Raw genomic sequence first — 26,824 nt, forward strand, 5'->3', positions numbered from 1 at the left:
GCTTTGGTTCTGTACCCTGACTCACCATGTAAAGACGTCCAGGTCCCCCCATTAGGGAGAGAGGCCATTGAGGAGGAAGGCCGAGGTGTCCGAGCCCCCAGCTAGAACCAAGATTCGGGAGATGTGAGTAAAGCCGTCTTGGATTTTCCAGCTCATCACCAGGGGATGCAGCCATGTGAGTGAGCCTAGCCAATATCATGTAGAGCAGAGGTGAGCCACCCTTCCCAGGTCCTGCCTGCACGTAAACCCAGTCAGTCCTGTGGTACCCCCTCCTGCCTGGACACTAGCACGACGCCCTGATGCTCATTATTTAGGAGCGACAGAAACTGCCTTGCTGTTCCCAAGTCTCGTTTCCCCTTCTTCCTGGGCACACAGCCATGTTTCTCAGGCTCTCTTGAAGTTAAGGGAGGCTGCACACCTGAAGTCTAGACTATGAAGCAGGAGAGACACCATGTGTTGTCACTTCTGGGCTTGGCCCCTACAGACATCTTACAGGGATTATCTAAACTGTTCGCATGAGTCTGAGTTTGATATAGATGAGCGACCTTGGAAGCCATGGGTGAAAATGGCAGAGCCATGAGATGGAAGGAACCTGGGTTTCCGAATCCCTTTAGAAGGAACCCTCCCATCAATCAGGGATAACTATTTCAGGCTTCAAGTGAGCTAGAAATGATTTTCTACCGTGTCTGAGTATTACAAATGGTGAGGTTCGTATCTTACGGCAGTTAGCATTGCCTCCATTTGCCAACACTGCATTTTTAGGATCCTTACGTTGGAACTGGAAGCAAAAAAGAAGCAATGTTCCTCTATGCACAACACAGACAAAATTGAAACCAGAAACACTAAATCCTATTTAGTCTGGATAGCTCTGGACCATGGCTGCCTCAAATACCACCTTCCTCTTCTTTCTACAGCTTCTCCTATCAGGCGCACCAGCAAAGGCCCTGATAGAAGCTGGAAATATCTCAGCAGCGCCTGCCTTCCATTCCAGTGGGACTTGGCAGCCTGTCATATTAAGGACCAACCAACCCTTCCTGACCTGCCTGTGATGCGGACCAGACCTGGTGTCCAGATTGGCTCAAGGCCCTGTAAAGCCTCTGGGCTGTTCTGCTGACTCTTCCTTTCCCTTCCAGGCACTTGACTTGGCCAGCAGGACTGGAATCTTGCCCAGGACTCCGCCTTTGTTTTTGGTCAGCTATTTTCTTGTTCCCTCTCCCTTCCCTTGGAACAGAGCTCCACCAAATCCAAGGTCATCTATTTGGGCCCTAACTACCCCGTCAGCCTTTTGCTATCCCCTGATCTTCCCCAGGAATAGAGTCTGCCTCTGTGCCCTTAGACAGTTGGGGTCTTCACCAATGACTGACACGTAGGAAATACCCTCCCAACCCCTGAGGATTTAACTAACTTCTGCAGTCCTTGCTGAGACCCACCTCAAAAGTTCTCGAAGTAGGACAAGGCTGCAGTGCCCAATGTACACTTGCCTGGGCCTTTGGACGGCTTTTCCAGGGGAGCTGATCATTTCCCCTAATGGTAAACATTTCCCCACTTCCTGTGGGCCTAGTGCTTCTGAGTGACTCCTAAGACTGCACGCTTGAGTCTGCAGAGTCGTGCCATGGTGCTCGTCCCTTCATCTCTTTGTGCCCTCTCCAGCTCTGCCTAGCCTTCTCACATCATCCTCACCCATCCCCACCAACCTGCCTGTTGGTCACCTCCTGCACGGTCTTTATTCCTTTATGCCTTGTAGCAGTTAATGACTCCTGGCCCTACTCACATCCTCCCGGGCCACTTCTAAGTTCCCAGCGCACATGCTCTGACTGCCTGCCACCTCCAGCACCTGCAATCTCTCTGCCTCTCTGTCTTGGGGATTTCACCAGCATCAAAGGCGCTTACTGGGCCCCAAGCAAGGACAACCCAGAAGGGGTGGAGATTTGGTACCCTCGATGGGGCAATCTTTAAAACCAATAGGGGATCAGAGTAAGTTGAATGGTGGGGCAATTCTAAAGGGGTACTGTAGTGGGTTTAATGGTGCCCTCCCCCCCGAGATACGTTCAGCTACAACCTGTGAGTATGACCTTATTTAGAAAAAGGGTCTTTGGAGATGGAGGTCTTTGGAGATTAACTTACGAATTCTGAAATGAGACCATCCTAGATGAGGATGGGTCTTAACTCCCATGACAAGGGTCTTGTAAAAGAAGAGAAGGCAAGAGAGGGGAGAAGGTGACACGAAGTCAGAGGCCAAGTGATGAATCTACAAGCCACGGATTACCAGCGACCACCAGAAGCCAGGAGGGAGTCGCGGAACGCATCTGCCCTCAGAGACTCCAGAAGGAACCCATCTTGCTGACACGTTGACTTCAGACTTCTGGCTTCCAGAAATGTGAGAGAACACATCTGCGTTGTTTTAACCCACCGAGTCTACGGTGATTTGTGACAGCAGCCCTAGGAAACGAATACAGGTAGTTTCTCAGAGTGTTCCTAGGGGTTTGGACTCCAGTTGCCCACAGGAGTATCTTTTATTGCCCTCTTTTTCCTGTCTTGCTTTTCCCAACCCTCACTTGAGCTACGTGGCGTCTGCAGTCAAGTCCTCGTGTCAAGGTCTGCTTTGGGGAGAACCAAAGACAGGCCCGTCCCATAGAGAATGCATCTGCCAGTAATTCATGATCCGACCGGTGATGTCACTGCGAGGCTTTGCTGCCCTCTTTGAAAACCCAGAGGTGCTCTGCCACTAGGTTCACTCCCTTTGCCGCCTTCTTCCTCCTCCCTCTCTTCTCTTTTTCCTTCTTCTTTCACGTCTGTTTAGTATCTTTCGGTCAGTGGGTTTTGACCCATCCACTCCCTCACTGTGGCTAGAGGGAGGCCTCATCTACCCCCCTCGAAAACCAAAAGAAAAAAAAAATGGAGACAGGAATATTCCGGAAATATTCTGGCTTCTAGAATATTCTGAGAAACACCATCTCCTCAGGAAACGAACAAACACCCTTGTCTCTTTTCTCCGGTACTTCTGGTTCCTTTACCTCCAAAGCATCTCAAAGCTCAAAGGGTTCAAAAGCAATCCATGAGCTCAGCCGCTTATTCCATCTATTCCATCAAGGTCACACTGGGACCTCCCCAAATCGTGTGTCCTTCCCTCTGGGTCTATTTGACCTTTGGATTCCAGCCACGTCCACCACTGGCCCAGCCTGCTACTGACAGGGTCATGGGTGTGACAAACGTGCTTGCTCCTCTTCGTGCATCTGAGGCTGTCTTTGAGCACATTCGAAAGCAGTACGATTTGGGCATGAGTTGCTGACCTTCATTATGTGAGCTGCCTGCTCTTCTCTGTCAGAACTCATTGTAGATATTTAAAGTGAACTGGTAGTTTCACATAAAAGCGGAGGAAAGTTTACAGTCAGAGAGTAGTCCAAAGTCTATTCATTTGTCACCTGCCATCTATTGGCTAGTTCCAGGGAGCTTTTATTTTGGCTTGTTTCCATTTCTAATTCAAAAGTTTCAAGCGACTAATCTACTCTGATGTCACTTTGCCGTCCCACACGCGAAATCCTCGGCTCTTGGATAACGATGTGGGAAAAGATCTGGGTGAGGAAGTGGAGTTAGAGTCTTGGATATTTACAAGTTGATGCCAGAAGGGACCTACAAGATAACACGATCCAATCACCGTGCGGTACTGGCGAGGAAACCCATGCTCAGAGGGGCAAAATGACGCCCCCAAGGTCAAATGACTAACCACAAAATGGGCGGTAGGATTGGGAGGAGAAAGGCAACCCTACAGGCCACAGTGCTTCCACGACAGAGTGGGTTGGGGCTTGAAAACCAATGTTTTCCCCAGTCTCCCCAACTGCCCAGGCTGAAGCTTACTGTCTGTTGTCTAAGTCAGGCTTATTACTTCCTTCTTCCAACTGTGCTTTAAACGTCTCTTCTTGTGTTCTCATCTCTTAGCAGAGTCATTATTCAATTCAACAGGAGCTCACTTTCTGTTGTCTGCAAGTTCCCTTTGTAAAACATGAAGCCGTCAATATATTTTTTTTAAATCCAGTGTTAGATAAACCTACCATTAACTGAACATTTTCCCTGAGAATTGCCCCAGAATGCTTTAACTATTTTTGCCCAGTGTGGGGACAATGACTCACACTGGATATTCTACCACTAATGCCCCTGTTCACACTGAGGCCAGAGCAGAGGTTTTCTTCCAGCCTAAAACAGGGAGGTGCCATCCATTTGTTAAAATGAAATAAATGTTCTCTGCAGCTTGGGCTCCCGGGCAGTAGACAAGCCAAATAAATGTGGAATTGGTCTTTTTTCTCCAATTCTATGGTTTCACACAGAATACAATATCTATCCATTGTCTAACACAGCCCATTAGCCACCTGGCTGACAGAAAATAATCTTAAATGGACACTTTGAAGATGGGTCAGCCCACGGCTTTTTTCTCATAGGTTTCAATCTTAATAGAAAACTATACTTAGCATTTATAGAACCTTGTCAGTCAAAAGTCAGGGGCCATACTGAGTCCCAATCCCTTTTTCCTAAGCGGAAAAGCGGCACTTAGATATTGTTATTTTTATTATCATCATGAATATTATTTTTGAGGACATGGTATGATGACTAACCTATTTTTTTAGCAGTGACTCATTTTTTTTTTATTAAAAGCCTATGAAAATTACCAGCTGTGCAGCCTTTGAGCTTCACTTCTCTCATCTATAAAAAGTGAACAATAATATCCACCCGGCAGAGTTATGAGGGTTAAACAAGAGAGCATTTGTAAAATGATTACCTACTACAGAATCGGTGTTTCTCAAAAGTAAGAAGATCTTATTTCCTCTTAGCCATATAATCTTCGCAATAGTCTGTTTTGCCCTCCTCCCACAAAATTCAAGGATGGTCCCAACAGGCAACCTAGGGTTTTTCTCATAAGAGGAGGACGATAAATTTTGTTGAATAAATTGAAATGAGGCTTGATGTGACATCTTTCCCTGTGATTGGGCTATAGAACTGTCTCTCAGTTGAAGGTCATTGAACCCCCTCCCACACAAAAAATCAAAGACTCCGACCTGCAATGTAAATTAGAATTCTTTTGGAGAAAGACATAGGAAAGGTTGAACTCGTATAATTTCAAAAATCAAGAAAGTGTGGTTCTGTTCCCAGTGTGAGTGAGTAAGCTCCTACTAGACTCATCCCCCCATAGATAACAGCTATACACTCTGGACAAAACACAAAAAAGAGCTACCTGGAGGCCCTGGAGAGTGAGCAAAAATAAGCAGATCCTGCAGGGGCATCAGCCTTGGGAGGCAGAAAAACACATGGGATGAGCTTCTCCTTTTTCTAGCTTTTAGCCGGAGGTTAGGTTATAGGCAACACCATAACAAGCAACACTGCTGCTAAAACTCCTATAGAAAAGTCGAGTCTTTCCAGACCAAAATATTTGGGGCAACTCATACCCACAGCTACTATAATGTGCCTAGAAAGGAGTGACCCAGAGAAGAGGAACTCTAATAAATTCTGTGTAAATCCTTAGTGGAACCACATGCACAGGGGAGAGACAAATTGTCCCAGCTAGGGACAACATAATTATATTGAGATTTGAGCTACCTTCTAAGAGATAGAGCTTGCAGTCTGAGTCCAACCAATTTAGTTGCTTACTTAAAAAGAAAAGGACTCTTTTGAGGAATATAACAGAATCCAGAGTCCCCATAACATTCACAATGTCCAGGATACAATCCAAAATTACTTGACATATGTAGTAGAAACAGTAAAATGTGGCTCATTTTCAAGAGAAAAGAGAATCAATGAAGATTAACCTTAAGACAACTCAGATGTTAGAATTGGCAAGCAAGGATTTCAAACTAGCTAGTATAACTCTGCTCAATAACTTCAAGGAAAATACGCTTGCAATAAATGAAAAGATAGAAAATCTTAGCATAGAAACTATGAAAAGAACCAAATAAAAATTCTAGAACTAAAATATACAATATCTGAAACAAAAGTTAAGGGGAAAAAAGACTTCATTCAACAACTATTTCTAAATATACATGCTTCATATTACATTACTTAAGTTGAAAGTAGAGTGAGTAGAGGAAAGAAAGAAGCAGAGAGGGAAGGCAAGCTAGAAGAACAGTTGGAGAAGAAAGTAAGAGAAGAGTTATGACCAAAGAAGTCTCCAGAAAAAAAGAAAAGATGCAGAAAAGGTGCAGATAGGGGATAAATTGAAGCTGAGTGATAGAAATATAGCAAGAGAGACTGGAGAAGAAAGAATCATAAAATCTTAAGGCTTATAAGAGACTTTTGTTTAAGTTGCTGTTCATTTGGCATGAGATAGAGAGGTTTATAAAAAGCCTGACTATATGGCTTTTAATCACCTCTAAAATGGCCTTTTAAAATGCCAATTATTGCTTAATAAATTGTTAATTAAATTTACAAAGATGCCACTCTTAATTATTTCATTGGCTTCAATGGTGGAATCTTAAGCCAGAGTCACCTGAGCACAGTTAGAGTCTTCATTTTCACACTACACAGACCACAGAGCACTCAGGTCACATCTATCACTTGTGACAACTGTCTGACTGAGGAGAGTCCAGCGAGATGGTTTCCTCCAGAAATTACTCCCTTTCACCACGGACTGGGACTGTCAAGGAGTTGCACATTCAAGGGATCGCAGGGTAGCCTGGAAGTCTGAGAGGAAAGTGCTGTCTCGTGAAAAACCAACTGGGATCTTGTGTATTTTCCGTGCTCCAACTTTTGTGGCACAAAACTGGCTGCTAACCAAGGCTGCCAGGGGAAATCCGTACTTTAATAGGGGCCTCTGGTAAGTGGAAAAACCCTTAAAGGCTTCAAGATACTAGTTTTTAATGGTAGAATTACAGAAAAAGACAACTTTTGCTTGAGAGAGGGAAGACTTCTCAGAGAAACAGCCCCTGTCTCCTGGGGCTGGAGATTAAGCTAGAAAACGGCAAAGCGATCCAAAGCCATTGATAAACCCCAGTCCAGCTATGGGCTCTCGTTTGGTTTTGCCAGTCCACTGAGGCCACGTGTAATGAAAACCAACTGAGCAATTTATACGTCTTCTATACCAGCATCTCTTTTCAGATTCAGAGGCAGACATGAGATTGACATTGCTATATCTTTTCTTTTCCATTCTATTGAGCCTTTAATCCTCCCCCAAATATGAATGTTTTCATGCTTGTATCCATATATGGCCATGTTGTTCTTTCTTCTGAATTGGTTGTGTTATTTCTGTAAAATGTTTTTGATCACAAGCCATTCCTTATTTACTTTAGAGAAGTGATGGAAATTAGTCTGTAATATCACTGATGGGGAAACAGTTGATGGGAACCTCAGCATCATATGACATCAACAAAAATAAAGGGAACTTGCTGGTCTACATTTATTCACTCAACTATGTTTTCCCAGGGCCATGAATTCAGGAAAGTTTCCCTGATAAAGAAAGAAATCAGAAACTGTTGGCCTTGGTATAAAAGCTCTTTGTATGCAAAACAGATGCAAATCTGTAAACAATGCAAGCCTCTTTCAATGGATGTCCTAAATGAATTTAGACTATGCTTTGCTTTGTTTTTCAACAAAAACAATTTAGCATTTTGGGAGATTTTACCATTTTCATCGACAAGAGTAGACTGAGTTAAGGGGCATATGAAGTCGTGCTAGATACCCAAGATATTGAGTATTTTTGATGGGGAAAAAATAGGAATTTCTCTATTTCTCTATCCTAGACAAATAAATCAAAACCTTTCAATTACAACTTACTGTGTTCCAAGCTGTGTGAGGATATAAATACAGTGTGCCTTCTATTGTTAGACAAGTTGTTTCAACGATGCACTTGTTGCCAGAGGATAACACTGTGGATGTGGGACCACGTTCTGAATGTGGAATCAACTCTTTTTGGGGACTAATCTGAGCGGTTTCCTCTCCACTTTATGACAGAACTTTACTGAGAAGCACCTGGGTGGCTCAGTCGGTTGAGCATCCGACTTTGGCTCAGGTCACCATCTCACGGTTGGTGGGTTTGGGCCCCGCGTCGGGCTCTGTGCTGACAGCTCGGGGCCTGGAGTCCGCTTCGGATTCTGTGTCTCCCTCGCTCTCTGCCCCTCCCCCACTCATGCTCTGTCTCTGTCTCTCTCAAAAATAAATAAACATTAAAAAATTTTAAAACAACTTTATTGAAATATAATTTACATATCATTACATATTTACAGTTTTGTAACTACCACCATTATCTAATTTTAGAACACTTTCATCACTCTGGAAAGAAGCAGTCCCTCCCCGTTGCCTCCCCTAACCCCTCGCCCCCAGCCTCTGGCTGCCACTAATCCTTCTGTCGCTATAGGCTTGACGATCTTGGACATTTCATATAAATGAAATCACACAACATGTAGCCTTTTTTTTTTTCTTTCTTTATCCCTTCACCTATTTCACACATCCCCCCACAACATGTGGCCTTTTGTGACTGGCTCCTTTCACTCAGCATAATGTTTTTAAAGGTCATCTATGTTGTAGCAGGTATCATTCCTTTTTACGGCATAATAATATTCCATTGTACGGACAGACCTCATTTTGCTCATCCATTCATCAGCTGATGAACCTCTGGGTTCTTTCCCTTTTTGGCTATTCTGATGCTGCTGTGCACATTTGTGTACAACTTTTGGGGGAGCATGTGTCCATGACTCGAGCACATACCTAGGATGGGAATGGCTGGCTCATATGGTAACTTTGTCTTTACCTTTTTGAGGAACTCTCAAACTGTTTTCCAAAGTGACTACATAATTTTTCCAAAGTGACTGCATACCAGCCATGCACGAGGGTCGTGATTTCTCTATATCCTTGTCAACACGCGTTATTATCTGTCTTTTTAATTAAAGCCCTCCTGGTAGATGTGGCATGGTATCTCACTGTGGTCTCCCCCCCCCCCCCACCGACTCTTAAGTATTGTTACCATGAAGATTCCTGGGCCATCAACCCCAAAGAGGCTTTTAGGGTCCTTTTTAAAGGCCTTCACTATGACCCTGAGTTCACCTCTTGTCTTGTGTCTGGTAGCAAATCTGAGGAAGAAAACACTTATTTATTCACTCGTCCAATATTTCCTGAACACTGACTGGGTCAGACACTGGAGATCAAAACAAAACAAAACAAAACAAAAACCATAGTCTCAGTCTCATAAAGCTCACCGTCAACAGGGCATATGGCCACTTGCACAAGGGATACACAACAGCGTAGAGAATATGGTGGAGGGAAAAGCCAGAGTCTTTATCGTGGACCGATAGAAGATGGCAAACGACCGATGTGGGTAGAGTGATGGAGGGGGTAGGAAGGTCATAAAGGCTCTGTGAGGTTAAGAAGTTTGGATTTTATCTAAGAACATGTATAAAAATACATGTGGCTTGATCATATTTGAGTTTTAGATAACCACTCTAGCAAGAACAGAAACCTAGAGAACAAAGAGCCCCATGATGGTAAGGGCGAGTAAGTCCTATCAGAACTTAATTCCTAGAGCAGTAGGCATCCTTCCAGTCCCTGGGAGGACCTCGGGAGGGCTGAACCCGTGTTCTTGGCTTCATGGCTACAGAACCGAGACTCCTAATTCGCACATAAAGCCCTTCTATAACCTCTTCCCTTTTACTTAAGGCATTGGTTCTCAAAGTGTGGTCCCTGGACAAGAATCAATCTGGAAACTTGTTAGAAACGCAATTTCTTTGGCCTTACTCCAATTCTACTGAGTCAGAAATTCTGGGGATGGGCTTATCAACCTATTTTGACAAATGCTCCGGGGGCGGAGGCGGTTTGCTATACATTTCAGTTTGAGAACCACTGAGGTAATTCAAGTGGGCCCCCATTCCTTGCAACTAACCTACTAATACATGGCAGAGCATTTCCATATAAGGAGATGCTATAAGGAGCTACGTATTTAATTACCTACTGGTTTAGGGTAGAAGCCCACAAACTATGGCCATGGCCCGAATCCTACCAGTTTCATGTTTTCGTAAATAAATTTTTACTGGAACGCTATTTGTTTAAGTACTGCCTATGGCTTCTTTTGTGTTACAATCGAAGAGTTGAGTAGTTGTGGCAGAGACTGTATAGCCCTCAATGTGGAAAATATTCACCATCTGGTCCTTCCCAGAAAACGTTCATCAACCCCTGATCCAGAACAACTGAATGACAGAGGGACATTCTGAGAAGGGAGATGTTGTAAAGGAATGCCAGAGTCTAGGTGATAAAGTACAAATCTAGGTGATTCTAAAACGTAGCATCTTCAAGTACGATACTGGAAGACACATCTCTTGATGAGCAGGAAAAGTTGGACCATATTAAACCAATTCTTTTTTAGTTTTATTTAAAAATTTTTTAAATGTTTATTTTTGAGACAGAGAGAGAGAGACAGAGACAGAGTACGAGCAGGGGAGGGGCAGGGAGAGAGGGAGACAGAGGATCCGAAGCGGGCTCTGTGCTGACAGCAGACAGCCTCATGTACCGACAGCCTGATGCGGGGCTCGACCCCACGAACCGTGAGCTCATGACCTGAGCTGAAGTCGGACACTTAGCTGACTGAGCCACCCAGGTGCCCCTTAAATCGATTCTTAGACTTTTACAAAAGACCTCACTGACAACAAGACCCGGGGATCTCAAACTGAGGGGCCTTACCAAAATGCAAACTCCGCCTCCTTCCCCATTCAGGTTCAGAGGCACAGAGCTGAAGTGGAGCCCAGGGATCTGCAGGCTTATCCAGTGTCCCAGGGAAATCTGCTGCAGGTGCTTCCTGACCAGCCTTGGATAAGCTCAAGAGGTTTAAAGACAGGGTACCATGACGCTTCACAATCTGGCCTGCAAAGCATACACTGCTCTCAGAGGCTCACTGGTCTTTTCCTAACTGTGGAGGATCCAGGAAGAAGAAGAAATCTTTCTGGAGCCCTCTTTTCTTGGATTTCTTGCTTTTTTATGACTTCTAAATCCTATCTCCTAGCATCATACCTCAGACGTCCGGATGCTTCCAAGCATAAGGCAAAGGAGAGGCTGAACTTTCTGTCTGAGGCTCCTCCGGGAGTCCTGAGTCCCAGTCTGAGGACTCACCCCTCTTGGGGTATCTGCTCTGGGAATGACCTCAGGTTTCAGAAAAGAACATCCCTCTTACCCGAGAGGATTCCTTACTTTTTGCAGATCTCAAGAGATGAGGCTTAACAAAATACAACGTAATTACTGAAATGTCCGTGCAAGGGAAATTGACATACAGAATGAGGGGCATCTGCTTATGAGGTTCTGACATCTGGACAGTGTTATCAGAGGGTTGATGGGATTACAACCAAGTCCGTCATACCACAGAGGAGCCAGACAACTCAGCATGGCTTCCTTTGTCATTGATATACACGTATGTCTCAGCTCCTCAGATCTGGCATCCTAATTCCCTTTCCTTGTCTGTATTCCTACCTAGACTGTATGTTCCTTGCAGGCAACAGTGTCACTCACCCTTCTATGCTATCCCCAGCATAGAGCTTCTCTTTTCAGCAAATAATAAATGAACAAATGACTGTATGGGTGGTTCACTGAGGCATGGTAACCTTCTAAACCCAAGTGAACGTGACGGTGGCTTCATTCTCCTATTTAAAAATCCTGTTGCGGGGCGCCTGGGTGGCGCAGTCGGTTAAGCGTCCGACTTCAGCCAGGTCACGATCTCGCGGTCCGTGAGTTCGAGCCCCGCGTCAGGCTCTGGGCTGATGGCTCGGAGCCTGGAGCCTGTTTCCGATTCTGTGTCTCCCTCTCTCTCTGCCCCTCCCCCGTTCATGCTCTGTCTCTCTCTGTCCCAAAAATAAATAAAAAACGTTGAAAAAAAAAATTTAAAAATCCTGTTGCACTAACCACAGCCTTCCAGCAGTATGAATGAATTTGGCAATGTGACTGTGATAGCAGGATTTTCTTAAGAGCTTCTTTTCCAGTAAGCAAGTCTTGGAAAAGCCATAAGTAGTGTAGACTTTTTTTTTTAATGTTTATTTACTTATTTTGGGAGAGAAAGAGGGAGCATGAGTGGGGGAGGGGAAGGGGGGGGGAGAGAGAGAATCCCAAGCAGGCCCCACGCTGTCAGTGCAGAGCCCGACGTGGGGCTCAATCCCACAAACTGTGAGATCATGACCTGAGCTGAAATCAAGAGCCAGAAGCTTAACCAACTGGGCCGCCCAGGCACCCCAGTAGTGTAGACTTTTAAATCTAAATTCAAGCCCAACATCTTGAAAGTATCTACCTGAAGTCCTAAATTTGGAGGACTCAAAAATGGTGCCCTAACATCTTCAGCCAAAGAGAAATATTTCAACTGACAACTTACCTACATTCTCACCAACTCACCAACTTGGTGAGGCCAACCTGGAATGTGGTTCATTTGTCAAGTGTCTTCATTTGAAGTTGACTGCATAATTCTCCTTTTCTGAGTGAATCTTACTTGGCAAGCAAGACACTTCACTGTCAATTTTAGTTCGAACTTAGTGACTTTGAAATCATTGGCACATAGACCAGCCATGAGTTCTAATAGATTCGAATGCTATTAGAAGGAGCTAACTTTAACTACCTTTGCCTTCAGCAGCATTCTGCCGCTGGTATGGGTCCTATATTAGATGTCTTAGCAGGAGGTGGGGAAGAGGAAGGAGGCAGAAATGGGAGGAATGTCTGTCCCCAAGCTGCAAGCACATTAGGTGAGTAAGAAGACATCCGTGCATGGGAACATGCCTACCACACAAACTAACATGGGAGATGCCACAGGTTAAAGATGCCACCAGTAGGCTGTAGTAGAATGTGAGTCTCATCCTACCACCACCACTCCTTGGTTACACGTGCAATATTAGGTAAGTCTCATCAGCTCTCAGGGGTGCCAATTCTCCCATATGATTACGCAGAGGAGCTCTAAGTTCCCCTGTAGGCGAGTACTATATACTCTAATTATGGTGGTTGCCATGCCTTTGACTGATGGAAAGACCAGCCTGCCCACAGCCAGGGGTACGTCCCGGACCTTAAAGTGGCCTGGCTCTGAAAGGTAAGCCTGGCAGACCATATTCCCTCTCTATTAAACATAAACTGGGGAAACGCCAAGAGAAGGCATCCATTTGCAAAGGGGGCTAAAGCTGAAGGGTCCTCATGCACAGAGACGTCACATAGGACAAGACAGGTTCCACACAAGTCAACATTATGAGGGAGAAGGGAATGTGAGCAAGAAAAAGCTGTAAGGTAGGGGTTAGTAGAAGAATAAGGTATGTGAATGTAAATCATGAGTTTCCAAACACCAAAACCAACAGCTAGTTAAAACCCAAACCAAAACAAGATGCTGAACCTTTGTACATCTGGTCATGCGAATATGGTCAGGATCCCAGGGCTCTGGGCTTCTTGAAGAAGACAGGGTGTGGCTGCTTCCCACGCAGATGTGAATCAGCCACCAGAGGGAGTAGAAACAAACCCACAAGCAGGCCATGGGGAGCTTTCCCTTCTCACATCTCTCCTGGGTTACACAAATCTCCACCCCGGTACGCTCTTTCATCCGTTGCTTGTGCCAAGCAAACTGCAGCTAGCTGGAGGACAAACGTGGGTCCCAAACAGGAAAGCACTTGTCGAGACCTCAAAACATCCAGTGTGGACTGCGTCGTGGTTTCACAATTTTATACCACGTGGTCTCTTCCTGCACATCACCCGCCGCCGTATGCCTCTAACGAAGGCTCTGAGTTCTACAGATGGTTTACGAGTCGTTTAAAACATACGACGCCTCGTCCCACAGAAGTGATACGAGGAGTCCTCGGGCTTGCAGGCCAGCCTCCCCGGGGCCACTCAACCCTTGATCACACTGAGCCACAGAACCAACACGGCTATGCTTCGGGAGAACCGAACCATCATCAAAGATGTTGCCGCTTCTGCCCAAGGACCAAGCGCCACCTTCTCCAGGCAGTGTCTCTTGATAACCCCTCCCCTGGACAAAGCTGACGCTTCCTCCTCTGTCTCCTCTCTCATCCCCGCCCCCACTTGATCCCGCACATCTTTCTTTGATGGCATCTGCAATACTTGATGAAAACCATGTTCACTCACGTCCTCACTCTGCTCTCCCTCGAACCCAAGATCTCCTCGCAAGCAGGATGAGCATCTGTTATCACCCAGGTGCCGGGCCTAGACACCTGCACTTGAGACACGTTTGGTCAGAGGGCATGGTGATGGGAGCCCACCATATCCGTGCTCTTCCCTGCTCGGAAGCCCCTTCCCGATCTCACTGCACCACTCTTCCTTCCTCCTATAAAGAAAGCCTGGGTCTGGGGACCAAGCTGGAGGCAGGGAGTAAGAAGACTCCAGAGATTTCTCCCTTGAAAGACAGAGAGGACCCTTCCAGTCCCCAGGAATGCAAGCGGGTGGAGAGGAGGAGCGGACGGGAAGAGAATCCTGCTGGTCTCCCCCCACTGGACCTTGTTGGGGAAGGAAAGTGGGCAGTGGCCTCGACTCCCACAGACACATAGCTCTGGCAGCTCCATCAGACAGGAAGGCGGAGGTTGTGCAAAAAATAGGAATAGTCTTTCCCACGTCCAGAGCCGAATCTCTGACTACCTGTGCTCATCGAGGAGACCCATCATTTGGAAAACACACAGATCTTGCATCTGTGGCCTTGGAATTGATGAAATAATCATTGGAGTCTCAGGAGCTTGGCTTGGATCTGTCGCTCACCAATTCTGAGGCCAACACCATCTCATCTGGAATATGGGTCGTCTGGACTACCTTTCAACGCTGTACCTCTGCAGACAACTTACCTTTTCATTTCCTTTGACTACTTTGCTACCCCATGGAATTTTAGAGCAAGGGGATCTTACAAAAAGCATGAAGCCAAGCTTCTTCATTTGACAGCTGAAAAACCTAGAAGGTCCCAGGAGGTAAAGACATGTGTTCAAGGTCACACAGCTGATCCGGAGTTGTGTGAAAAGCAGCAGCAGGGTCGTCAGACCCTCAGCCCGCCACAGTTCCACCTCATCTCCCTGCGCCCCCGAGCCGACACCCGCAGAGGGGGCCCAGGGTGTGCTGCAAGTTCGGAGGAAGTAATTTTGAGTTTTAAAATTAGCTGTGGATAAGTCACACATGGATAATCAGGAGCTGACTGCAGCCTGGGCTCTAACTGAGCTTTAAGTCAATATTATAAGCTTGAATATTTATGGGTGTTTTGGTTTGTTTCCAAAAGTGGATGAAAACGCCATCCTTCCTCGTGTCACATAAATGGAAAACCCCAGAAAGGCAGGATTTACAATGCCTTCCCAGCATTTGTGCATTTGATGTTGATATGGGTGGGCTGAAACCTGAAGGAAGGCACAGAGGGAAGAGGGCATCGTTAGGTTTTCGGTTTTAAGGAGCGGGGGCGGGGGGGGGGGGTGGTGACCGGGGAATTCTGAATCCTCAGAGAGCAAAAGGTGCTATTTGGCTGAATGATTAGCTGTGAAACTCGAAAGGCATTATGGGGCGTTTTACAGGAATGCCTTTGAGATCTTTGGAGGAAAGTGGTACGGTTAGGTCCCCTCTCGTGGGTGGCACTCACCTTCCCGCCCTGGCTATGACATTCCATGGCTATGGAAATTTGACCCCCATTCCTTTCTCCCCATTTCTATTAAGACTTCAGAGCACTTGTCAAATTAATTACATTCTAACTCAATTGTATTGTCCCTTTCAGAATTTAGCAACGACCTTGAGATGATTGGAGAAGAGCAAGGGCTTTTTAGAGGGCAACCCTGGGATTGTGGCCTTCCTCTGTAGTTTACTAGCTAAGGTGACTTGGGTGAGTCACACCTTGATAAGACTCATCTGTAAAATGAGAGTCTTGTGTGCCCTCACAGACTTGTCTGGAGGATTAAATGAAGGACGTGCATGGCGGTGCTTTGTGCTCCGTGAGGTGACGTACCCTAGTGCTTAGTCTCTGTCATCCCTGGTAATTGCGAGTAGGTCCTGGGCTGGTATGCGGCCCGGGGTGGGAGTCGTGTGGCTCACCTTCTGACCTAGGATGGGCCCAAGGAGATGTGTCATAGGCGAGGCGGGTCTAGAGCAGTCGCCTCCGCAGGTCTCAGTTAAGGTGACGTGGGCACTTACAATGTGTCGGGCATTCTGCTAACACCGTGTGCCCATCGCACATCGCATCGTGAATTCTCACGGTAACCCTATGAGAGCAGAATTATGATTCCGATTTCTCTCACGTGGAAGCTGAGGCACAGAGTGGTTAAGAAACGCCCGAGGTTACACAGCTAGTGTGTGTCGGGGCCAGGAAATGAAACCGGGTGGGTCCCCAGAGTCCCAGCTATTAACTACGGCGGCAGACGGTATTCTCCAAAGGGGGCTGCACTGGAGGCTCCCATCCCACAAGCGATTCCACGGTGGGACCTACCACTCCCCCCGGCAGGAGAGGGAGTCCAGATCCCCGCCCTGTGAGCGTGAGCCAGCCTCGGGGTCTCGCCGGTAACCACAGAATGCGGCGGAGATGATGCCGTGGGACTTCTGAGCTAGGTCAGAAAGAGCCGTGGAGTTTCCGTCTGGGGCTCTTGGGACACCTGCTCCCTGGACACTCTCTTTTGGGATATTCCTTCTCGAAACTCAGCCCGTGCGCTATGAAAAGCCCAGGCCGCAGGTGGGCTACCTGTTGACAGTCCCAGCTGAGCCCAGCCTTCACATCCTCCTAACCCACATGCCAGACACGTCATGGAGAAGCTTCTAGATGATCCCCGACTCTTGCTTCATGTTTTCCCAGCTGAGGCAGAGACAAGCCACCCCTGCTGGGCCCTGTCTGAATTTCTGACTCAGGGCCTTCGAGAACATAGAAAATGGTTGTTGTTTCACTTCGCTAAGTTTGGAGAGGTTTGCTAGGCGGCGACAGGCACAAGTTCTGGAACAAGGTCTCTGTTCTTTTCCCTCCTCTCCTTCACAGCGACGCCATCCTGACTGATCAGAGTTCCCGGCCGTGATGTCCTGGATGGCCCTGGCCAAATCTCTCCTGTTTGCCATTCTCTTAAGACCCTCGACTCTCCGGGTGACAGAAGGAAATTCCAAGAAGGTTAACTACACCCATCCCTGCTACTGCCTGCCCAGTCGTCAGCACTTCAAGGTATCAGAGGGCCTTCTTCTGCTCACATGCCTGCCTGTCGTCATAAGCGATCCCAGGAGGCAGGCAGGCCAGTCAAGGATGGGAATCCTCGGCCCTTTACTGGACAGTCCGGGGACACATTTCTGGATGGGGACCTGCTCAAACCAACAGAAAGGCTGACCTGCCCTGCCCGATGCCGGCCCTGGGGTGAAGCAGCCAAGAACGGCTTTCCCTTTGAAAGAGTCAAAGCAGTCCTAAGGGGAGCCACACAGACACCACGGGCCAGACCGGTAGCGTAATGGCCCAGACATTTCCTGTCATGCCTGATCTTGTCACGCCTCTCAGCCCTGCTCCCTGGGCTTGTCTTGGCCAGCCGAGAAACCTGACAGTAGGACTGGAGTCAGGACTCAGGTCACCTGTTGAGGAAGAATAGTGAGAAGGGAGCACGGGGCAGGAGGGGGCGCCTCTGGGGGCCGGTCAGGGTCTGTTTCTCGATCTGGGTGCCGCCTGCTCAGTGGGTTCGCTCCGTGACTCACGAAGCTGTGTGCCGACGACCCGTGCACCTCTTCGCAACGTATGCGACACGGCAATACAAAGAAAAAAAACCATCCGGCCAGCCTCCGGGCTGTGGGCATGAAGCCTAAAATAAGCGCCCGAGGAACAGTAACAGAGGAAACGCGCCTTACTGGAACGGTTGGAGCAGCGCCTCTCAGCAGGGACCTCCTTCGGAGAAGAGGCCACAGCCTCCACGTCTGTGTCAGCAGCACCAACGGGGAGCCTGGCACACAGAAGGGGTCCAGTGAATGTCCGCTGGCCCACCGCCTTTAGCTTCCCCTTCCTCCTTCCTACCCCTTACCTCCAGCTGACAGGGAAAGCCTTTCCAGAAGGCCCTTGGCTAACATCCTGCTGTAGCAAGAGCCACGCTTTCTTATACGTGCTCCCTGTCACTGTGGACACCTGAGATGACGGACAGGCGCGGCAAGGGCAGGATGAATGAAGACCCTAAAATTCCCCACGGGGGGCTTTAACTTTAATCAAGGTCTTTGCCTGCCGCCCCCCGGCAAACCTTCCGCAGAACTGTGAAGAAACAGCACCACATAATGGGTCGATGCTCTGCTGGGTGCTTTACGTGTGCAAACTCGTTTCATCTTCACGACGACCCTGTGAAGTGGGGACTGCTATGAATCCCTTTTTATAGGCAGCGAAACCGAGGCTCAGAGAAGTTAAGCAACCTGCCCAGAGTCACACAGCTGGGAAACAACAGAGCCTGGATTAAACCCAGCCAGCTGGCTCCGGCATCCGTAGTCTCAGGCCCCAAGGGGTCCTGCCTTTACAGGGATGACAATAATATACACTTGGGAGGCATTTTCAAAATATTTGTTTGATAAATGCCAAACGACCGAAGAGAGAATAGTTGATCCTACAACAAAGAAGGAACCAGTGCTGGAGATGGTGGTATTTATTTCACCTTTCAGTCAAGGTGGGGAGAGGCCGGACCTCCGGGCCGAGCAAATAAGTGCTCCTTGGATCAGAGAAAACAAAATCCTACTCATAGAAGAAAGATCCCTTGCTATTCCCCCTCCCTCCCCCCTCAGGATCTGAACAGATAATCAGAGCGTGCAGACATTCAACAGTAATCAATTAGTACCTACTTTAGATTAAATTGAGAATATGTAAATCGGGTGCCTCATCAAGGCTGCACACAGCCAGTGATTTGAGACGCAGGCACCCCAACGACGTGCTGCAAACATACTGAGTCTCTGCGACACAGAAGGGCATGCAAATCTTGTCCCACTGCCAAAAATTTCTTAGACTGGGAAACCTGCTGTTCTTTACACACACATGCACACACGCGCGCGCGCCCACACACACACACACACACACACACACACACACACACACTTTCCTTATCCTCTCTTCTCCATCTTTCCAGAGGCACATACTTTCTCATATCATCAGAAAGAGCCGTCAGTATAAAAACCCAGTGTCAGGGACACAAACAGCAGAGCATCCTTGATCTTGACCCAGACTCCATATGGCCCCAGTGGTCTAGAAGTTAAGCCTTGTTTTGGTGGTTGGTGACTGGTCTTATTTTTGAGAGCGGTATAAACAGAATCGGTGGCTAAATATGACTCGGGCTTTCTGGATTCCTTTCCAAATTCCCGGAAAGGGAAATGAGAGAAGGGACACCTATCGGGTTTCAAAAGGTATTTCTGAGAACTTGCCTGACGTGCAACTTGAGAGACAAACACACTCCAGCATGGAACAAATTGGGAGAACAGGGCCCTGGATAAACACGTCTGGGAAGGCAAGGAGAACCTGGGCAATGAGAGGCCTGATCAGAGCGGAGGCTTTCATCAGGCAGGAGTGGTTTTATGCCAGCCTGTCTACGGAGGACCCTGGGCAGCACAGACCCTAGCCGTCTGAGCAGGGTGCCAGAGAAAATCACAGCTGGCAGGGAAAGGGTGTTTCCAGACTGTGGTCCTCAGAACTGTCCTTGTCAAGGCCGGGAAGACTGGTGTTTTTCACGCGGTTCTCTCAAAAGGCATGACACGAGTGAGAGATGCTGATCGCCAGCCATGGAATATGGCGTTGAGCCTAGAGAGTGACAGCTAAGGGCTTTGAAGAGTGGCCTGTGTGGCCAGGGGGTTGGGGAAAAAAAAAACCCGGATGAGGAAGCCCACGAGGTTTCACTGAGCCCAGGGTTAGAAGAAATATTTCAGTTGGAGCCGTGATTCTCACCTAGTCAGGAAGCTGAAATTATCACGCCATCTGAGCATTCCCTACCGCCTTAGGAGTGCTGAGGGCATATATTTATTTAATTTTTTTAAACCTAAATGAATTTAGGAGAAAAATGGCTTTTAGGAGACTTCTGAGTCATTTCTTGATAGTAAATAACCAACAGGTATTATTGGGCACCTCCCGGATGTTCAGCGCCATACTAGGCATGGAGGTAAAGATATATGAAAAGTATGAATATGTATTTCATAAATAAAAACACGAAAAGCATCCCGTGGGCCATCGGCATTCCAATCCAGAAGACAGACATGAGGTCGAGACCCGAGCAGAAAACGGCGAAAAGGAAGGGAGGGGGCAGGCATCAGAAATGACGGAGGGCCGCTTATTTGGGGATTCTTCGAGCCAGGTTCAAAGGGGAGGGAGGGTGTCCCTAACATTGGGGAAGAAAAATCTGAATGAAGGGAAAAGAGCTGAGAGTGAGGATATTCCCATGACAGAATGGACAAGAAGAGAATACTAATGAGATCCAACTCCCACTTCATGCTGAGTGCGGTAGATTATAAAAATGCTTACAATTATTCGCCTCTCTGCGTTCACTTCCATTGCAGTTCCTCCCCTCAAGATATGGGGTCTTCTTCCCTACTCCTTGAATCTGGGTTGTCTACGTGACTGGCATTAGCCAACGGAACATCGACAGGGGAGACACAGGCAGAGGTTCGAAAAGGACTTCCGCTTTGGGGCTTGTCCTCTCGCCCCACTTAGAACCATGAGACCGTCATGTGGATGAGCCCGCGCTAACCTGCTGGAGAGGTTCCAGGGAGTACAACTGGGGCACTCTGGCCAACAGCCGGCCAAGCACCGGACATCCGAGAGAGATCCTTCTTGATCATCCAGCCCACCGGAGAATCGCAGGCGCGTGAGCAAGCACGCCAAAGAAGCCATACTCAGCCAACACGCCAGATTGACAGCTAAATAACATAGGTACTATTTTAAACCATCGAATTTGGGGGTGGCTTGTTCTATAACTACAGCCGATACGTTGGGGGAGTAGCTAGGTTTTTAGGTAGGATGGTATGATCTAAAAGGGCCAAAAGCAAATTGGGTGGTCAAGGTAAATGAAGGTCCTGAACGTGAGGAGGAGCCAAAGACAATCAAGAGCTCTGGAAGGTTCCCTGGCAGAGGGATACTTTATTTTTTTTTTTTAATTTTTTTTTTAATGTTTATTTATTTTTGAGACAGAGAGAGACAGAGCATGAACGGGGGAGGGGCAGAGAGAGAGGGAGACACAGAATCCGAAACAGGCTCCAGGCTCTGAGCTGTCAGCACAGAGCCCGACGCGGGGCTCGAACTCACAGACCGCGAGATCATGACCTGAGCCGAAGTCGGCTGCTTAACCGACTGAGCCACCCAGGCGTCCCAAGGGATACTTTAAAAAGAGCAGTACTGTAAGCAAGTGAACGCTAGACCGGAGGGTCGGAGCTTAGAGTGGAGAAGCCCAGCTTGCAGGGGATCCGGGCTTGTAGAAAGACAGACCTAAAATCTCAGGGCGCATTTCAGAGGAGGGAATGGCAGGACCTTAAGACAGATGAGCTTCAGAACAGGAAACGATGGTTTCCAAGATGCCCCCGAAGCATATCCTTTTGAAGCCTGGGAGAACAGTGGTGTCAAAGACACAGAAAGGAAAGTTGGGATGGGCAGGCAAATGGAGTGTGATTCAGTCATAAATTTCATGGCTACACAAAGCTTTTGTCAAACGCACTTAATGTTGTGATTTACTGGGAGAATCAGAATCAGGGTGCCCTGCGGCATGCCAGGGAAAGCTGAGCACCCTCGCCTTAGAAGGTGCAAGACAGGGGTGAAGCTGGGAGGCCTCAGGAGCGGGATTTCATGGGTCTTCATCCCACCGTGTCATTTTAGGAAGCTCTTGTCCTCTGCTGAGTTCGGATTCTTGCGAGTGAGGATCTGACAGGCCACAGGCCACCCAACAGATTAGCTCTGGGGTGGGGTGTTCGTGGATCCTTACCAACCGTGGTAAGCCGTGGAGGAAGATGAGAGTGCTTGCATAGAAAGAGTGTGTTCTCCGGAGCTGTAAAGAGGCCGATGAGGGGTAGGAGGCAATAGTGAGCACCTCCCTAAGGCGAGTGAGCAGGCTGAACTGGCAGTGAAAGCTAAGAACTCCAAATGCAGATGTCCTGATGGAAGCGTGAAACACGGGGCTAAGAGTCAGGCCTAGGCTTCAGATGCGAGTGACGCGCCTCTAAGTGAAGGTGAACCCTGGCAAATAGTGACTAATTCATCTTCAAAGAGCATAAAAGGAGGAGACCGTAGGGCGGAGGCCAGGAGGCGTGGGCAGTGCCTACAGATGTGAAAGGAGAAAGGGGACCCACTAACAGAGAAAGGGCAGAGAAAAGCGACGTGGAAATCAAGGCTCAACTGTGTCTAGTGAAATGCTGGTCAAAGAGCCAGAGGACCATGAAAACAATTCTTCCTGAGTTCAGGAGATCACTGGTGACTTTTAGGAGAAGACAGTAGAGGAGAATGGTTTCACCCTTTCCCTTAAGGGAAGGCAGGAAGTAAGACCGCGGAGGAGTCTACAGCAAAACTCATACCAGTTGAGTTAGTACTACGTAAAAAGCAAATGGCTTGATTTTCTTGGAGGGCGTAAGGATGGAGAGAGGAAGGACTGGAGGTATCTTCAAATGTCCACAAATCAGCCTCACAAATATCTTCTTTTGAAGAAAATAGCACCCAAATCCAAAGACTGTAGAAGGAGACTTCAGCTTTCGATGTATCACCCATGGAGGTGTCCTCCTACGGTTCCGGAACCATTTCCAAAAAGACTGGCTGAGACACGTGCGATTTGTAGAGGCTGAGTTTCTGTAAAACATTTAGTCAAGCGGTTTGGTAACAATTGAGTCGGTGGACATGCCCTTACTGCTCACGGGGATGCCCCTGGGGCTTCCTCCAGTGCAGTTAATTTCCAGGACATGGCGCCACTAAATATTAGCATGTCCCCTCGTGTTAATGGCAAATGGCAAGAGGCTCTCATAATTTAGATATTTTTATGGCTGTTCTGTGGAAGCTAATTTTGTCTAACAAAACCCCATTAAGTTTTAGCTCTATCCTTTTCCCTTCCTCCAACTCCCCGAACTGGGACTTCTATGTTAATTGCAGCCAGTCTATGCTAATTAGATTTCATTTCTGTTTCTTAAAGAGACAGATGCCACCAGGCCCTGCCCCAGTCATCCTTCCCTCCCACCTCCATAGCCAGCTTTTCAGAGGTTAAACTCTAGACTGGATGAAGAATTCACTTAAGGCTCACACTTGAAGCGGGAAAGCAAAGGGGTCAGGTGTTTCCATATCCCTCACAACTTCCTTTGAAGACGAAATGCTTCTTTTCCATGAAATTCTAAGTGTGGCATTTCTAATTGAGAAACAAATCAAAACACTATTAGATTCCTTAACTACACACAAAACTCAACGAAACACCCCAAGGCCTACTATAACCGTTGCTTTGAACAGAAGACCCTCGATTCTGGAGCTTTCATCTGTGCTGTGACAAGTTTGGGTTCATCACTGTAGGCTGAGTAACGATTTACAGGGCAGGAACTGCCCAAGGAAAAGAGGAACTTCGGATACCAATGCTTGGTTCTGTTCACTGAATGAGTGCCTTCTAGGATCTCAGTAGGCACTGGGGAGGAGAAAAAAATGGACGAGAAAAAGACCCGACTTAAAAAGGTGTCCAGTCCATTGGGAAGACATAATAATAATGCTACAAAATAAGTTACTTACCACTTGTCAAGCACTACCGTGAACTCAGTTAATGCACATTATCCCATTTTAATCACTGCTGCAATAACATGAGGTAACGATACAGATGCTTAGAGACGCATACTCTATCAGTGGCATACCATAATAAGCCTTGGGCCTGTGGACCCGCTAAGAAGTTCTTCTTCAAGATGGCTTGGCTGCGGGTTGAGTTCACGTCTGTTCTGCATGCATTGCCCCCTCTTCGGACCCCACAGCTAAACTGGGGTATGTTCTGCTCATGGTGATAGGAGAAGCGCAGAGGGATGACTGGAAACACATGGTACCATTTAAGGCCTTTAAAGGTCTAGACACGATCTCATACACCCTCACTTTCACCCACGATCCATCCACCAATTCAAGTCACATGGCCAAGACGAACACCAATGGATAAAGACGTATTTTGTGCTCAACCAAGTGAAAGAAACGGCAAAGTCACATAGGAAAGGCTGTGGATTTGTAATTCCAATAGGAGGGCGCGAAAAATTAAAAACAGCGACCTAAGCTGCATGCACAGATCAAAACTGCTAGAACTGGCGTTCAACCTCAGGAGGATCAGGCTCTCAAGCCCATCCTTCTAACCACTATGCTGATGCGAACATCTAACAGTAATAAAGTCAGGCAGCGGCAAACAAATAGCAATGACACAATCTGACTGGGGGATCCGGGGAGACACCTGGGCATGAGGATGAGGAGGATTCTTGGATGGGCAGAGAAGCAGGGTGGGGCACTGGTGCTGGGGGAAGCACCATGAGGATGGATGGCAGGACGTGATGTCGTCATGAGGCTAGAGGGTAGGGTTCCCAGGGATGACACAGAGTATGAGAGCTGAACACAGGAAGTTAAGATCAGGAGGGAGTTCTGAGCACAACACGTGACGTGATCACATCTGGAATCTCTCGGGCCAGCTCTTCTCAAACTTCATGGCACGTACGAATCCTCTGGGACTCTTGTTGAAACTCAGATTCTGATTCGGTACGTCGTGGGTGGGGGGCCTGAGATTCTGCATTTCTAACAAGCTCTCTGGTGATGCTGGTGCTTCCACTCCACACTTTTGGTAGCAGGGCTCTGGGCAAACAGGCCGCCAGCCATTCCAGGTCGGGGACCAGGTTGTCTAAAGACCCTCCACCGTGGCTGGATGTTGTTGCTGCTGCTGCTGCTTCCCTTCTGATCGACCTCCTTGGCCTCCCCCGAGTCTTCCCCACTCAGCGGTCACACGCCAAGGAGGCTCTCCGACACCTTGTTGGATTAACTGCCTGCATCCCTATGCTCTAACTTGTTTTCTCGTAAGCGAGAAAAACAAAGTGCTGCAAAAAGCAACCTTCTATTACTGGAGGTCTACGCAGATTCATTAGAGCTTTGGGGAAGCCATCAGAAGTTGATTGTGCTTGAAGGGGTTGCTCGTCTCCTCCCATTTCCTAATTTGATTTCACGGCTCTGCAATGAAGTCAGAATTAGAGCCACATTAAAGACGGGAAGAGGGAGAAAAAAAATCTACCACCAATCAAGTTCTGAAACTTGCAAGGTGCCTTCTCCTCGGCTCCCCAAGGAATCACCCTTTTACGAGGGTGAAGGTGACCTCAAGACAGACCACGGGCTGAAAAATCATGGCTTTTATGGTTGCCCACAAAGCAGAGAGAAGATGTATTACAGAGAAGTCACACATCTGTGGGTAGGGGCTCTGGAAAAAGGAGAGAGACACTCTGGAAGTCCTACCTCAGTTACGGCTCACCTTGGGAATGGGTGGCTTTTACTTTTCTTTCTTTCTTTCTTTCTTTCTTTCTTTCTTTCTTTCTTTCTTTCTTTCTTTCTTTTCTTTCCTTCCTTCCTTCCTTCCTTTCTTCTTTTTCTTTCTTTCTTTCTTTCTTTCTTTCTTTCTTTCTTTCTTTCTTTCCTTCTTTCTTTCTTTCTTTCCTTTCTTTTCTTTTCTTTCTTTCTTTCTTTCTTTTCTTCCTTCCTTCCTTCCTTTCTTCTTTCTTTCTTTTCTTTCTTTCTTTCTTTCTTTCTTTCTTTCCTTCCTTTCTTTCCTTCCTTCCTTCCTTTCTTCTTTCTTTCTTTCTTTCCTTTCTTTTCTTTTCTTTCTTTCTTTCTTTCTTTTCTTCCTTCCTTCCTTTCTTCTTTCTTTTCTTTCTTTCTTTCTTTCTTTCTTTCTTTCTTTCCTTCCTTCCTTCCTTCCTTTCTTCTTTCTTTCTTTCTTTCTTTCCTTTCTTCTTTCTTTCTTTTCTTTTCTTTCTTTCTTTCTTTCTTTCCTTTCTTCTTTCTTTCTTTCTTTCCTTTCTTTTCTTTTCTTTCTTTCTTTCTTTCTTTCTTTCTTTTCTTCCTTCCTTCCTTCCTTCCTTTCTTCTTTCTTTCTTTTCTTTCTTTCTTTCTTTCCTTCCTTTCTTTCCTTCCTTCCTTCCTTTCTTCTTTCTTTCTTTCTTTCTTTCCTTTCTTCTTTCTTTCTTTTCTTTTCTTTCTTTCTTTCTTTCTTCCTTTCTTTCTTTCTTTTCTTCCTTCCTTCCTTCCTTCTTTCTTTCTTTCTTTCTTTCTTTCCTTCCTTTCTTTCCTTCCTTCCTTCCTTTCTTCTTTCTTTCTTTCTTTCTTTCCTTTCTTCTTTCTTTCTTTCTTTCTTTCCTTTCTTCTTTCTTTCTTTTCTTTTCTTTCTTTCTTTCTTTCTTTCTTTCTTTCTTTCTTTCTTTCTTTCTTTCTTTCTTTCTTTCTTCTCTGGTACCAGGCGAATGGCACCAGGGTCTCGGGATGTCCCAATCCAACTGCCTGTCCCTGAGCTTAGAGCTGTCCTTGGGTTGAGTGGTCACAGGGCCGTTCTTTTAAGTTCAGATGATGTTCAGGCACTGAGAGCAGATGTTGTTTATACCCTTGCCTTTGTGCCCTTGGCACTCACTCCTATATCCTGTGGGTGTTTACAGTGAATACCTGTTACGGATTCCATTCATTGGAGCACGTTGAGGACTCAAAGAAGGCAAGTTGGAGTTTATACTTTGGGAAGCAGCCCTCAACTGAGAAACAGACTGGCGGACAAGTACCACCAGCTTCCTCGCCTCTGGGTTGGGATAACTCTGGGGGCATATTCTTCACTGTTCCCCAGCGGTCCCCAGGTGGACTGAGTTCCAGCGGGGAGCCCACAGAGACTACCTGCTTGATAACATACCTTGTCCCGGTGTCCTGTCTTCCCCTATATCACCCCTTCATTCCTCTATCGGAGCTTCCCGGGAT

Source organism: Panthera pardus, unplaced genomic scaffold (assembly GCF_024362965.1).
Source record: "Panthera pardus isolate Hobbes unplaced genomic scaffold, ASM2436296v1 HiC_scaffold_27, whole genome shotgun sequence".
NCBI lineage: Eukaryota > Metazoa > Chordata > Mammalia > Carnivora > Felidae > Panthera > Panthera pardus.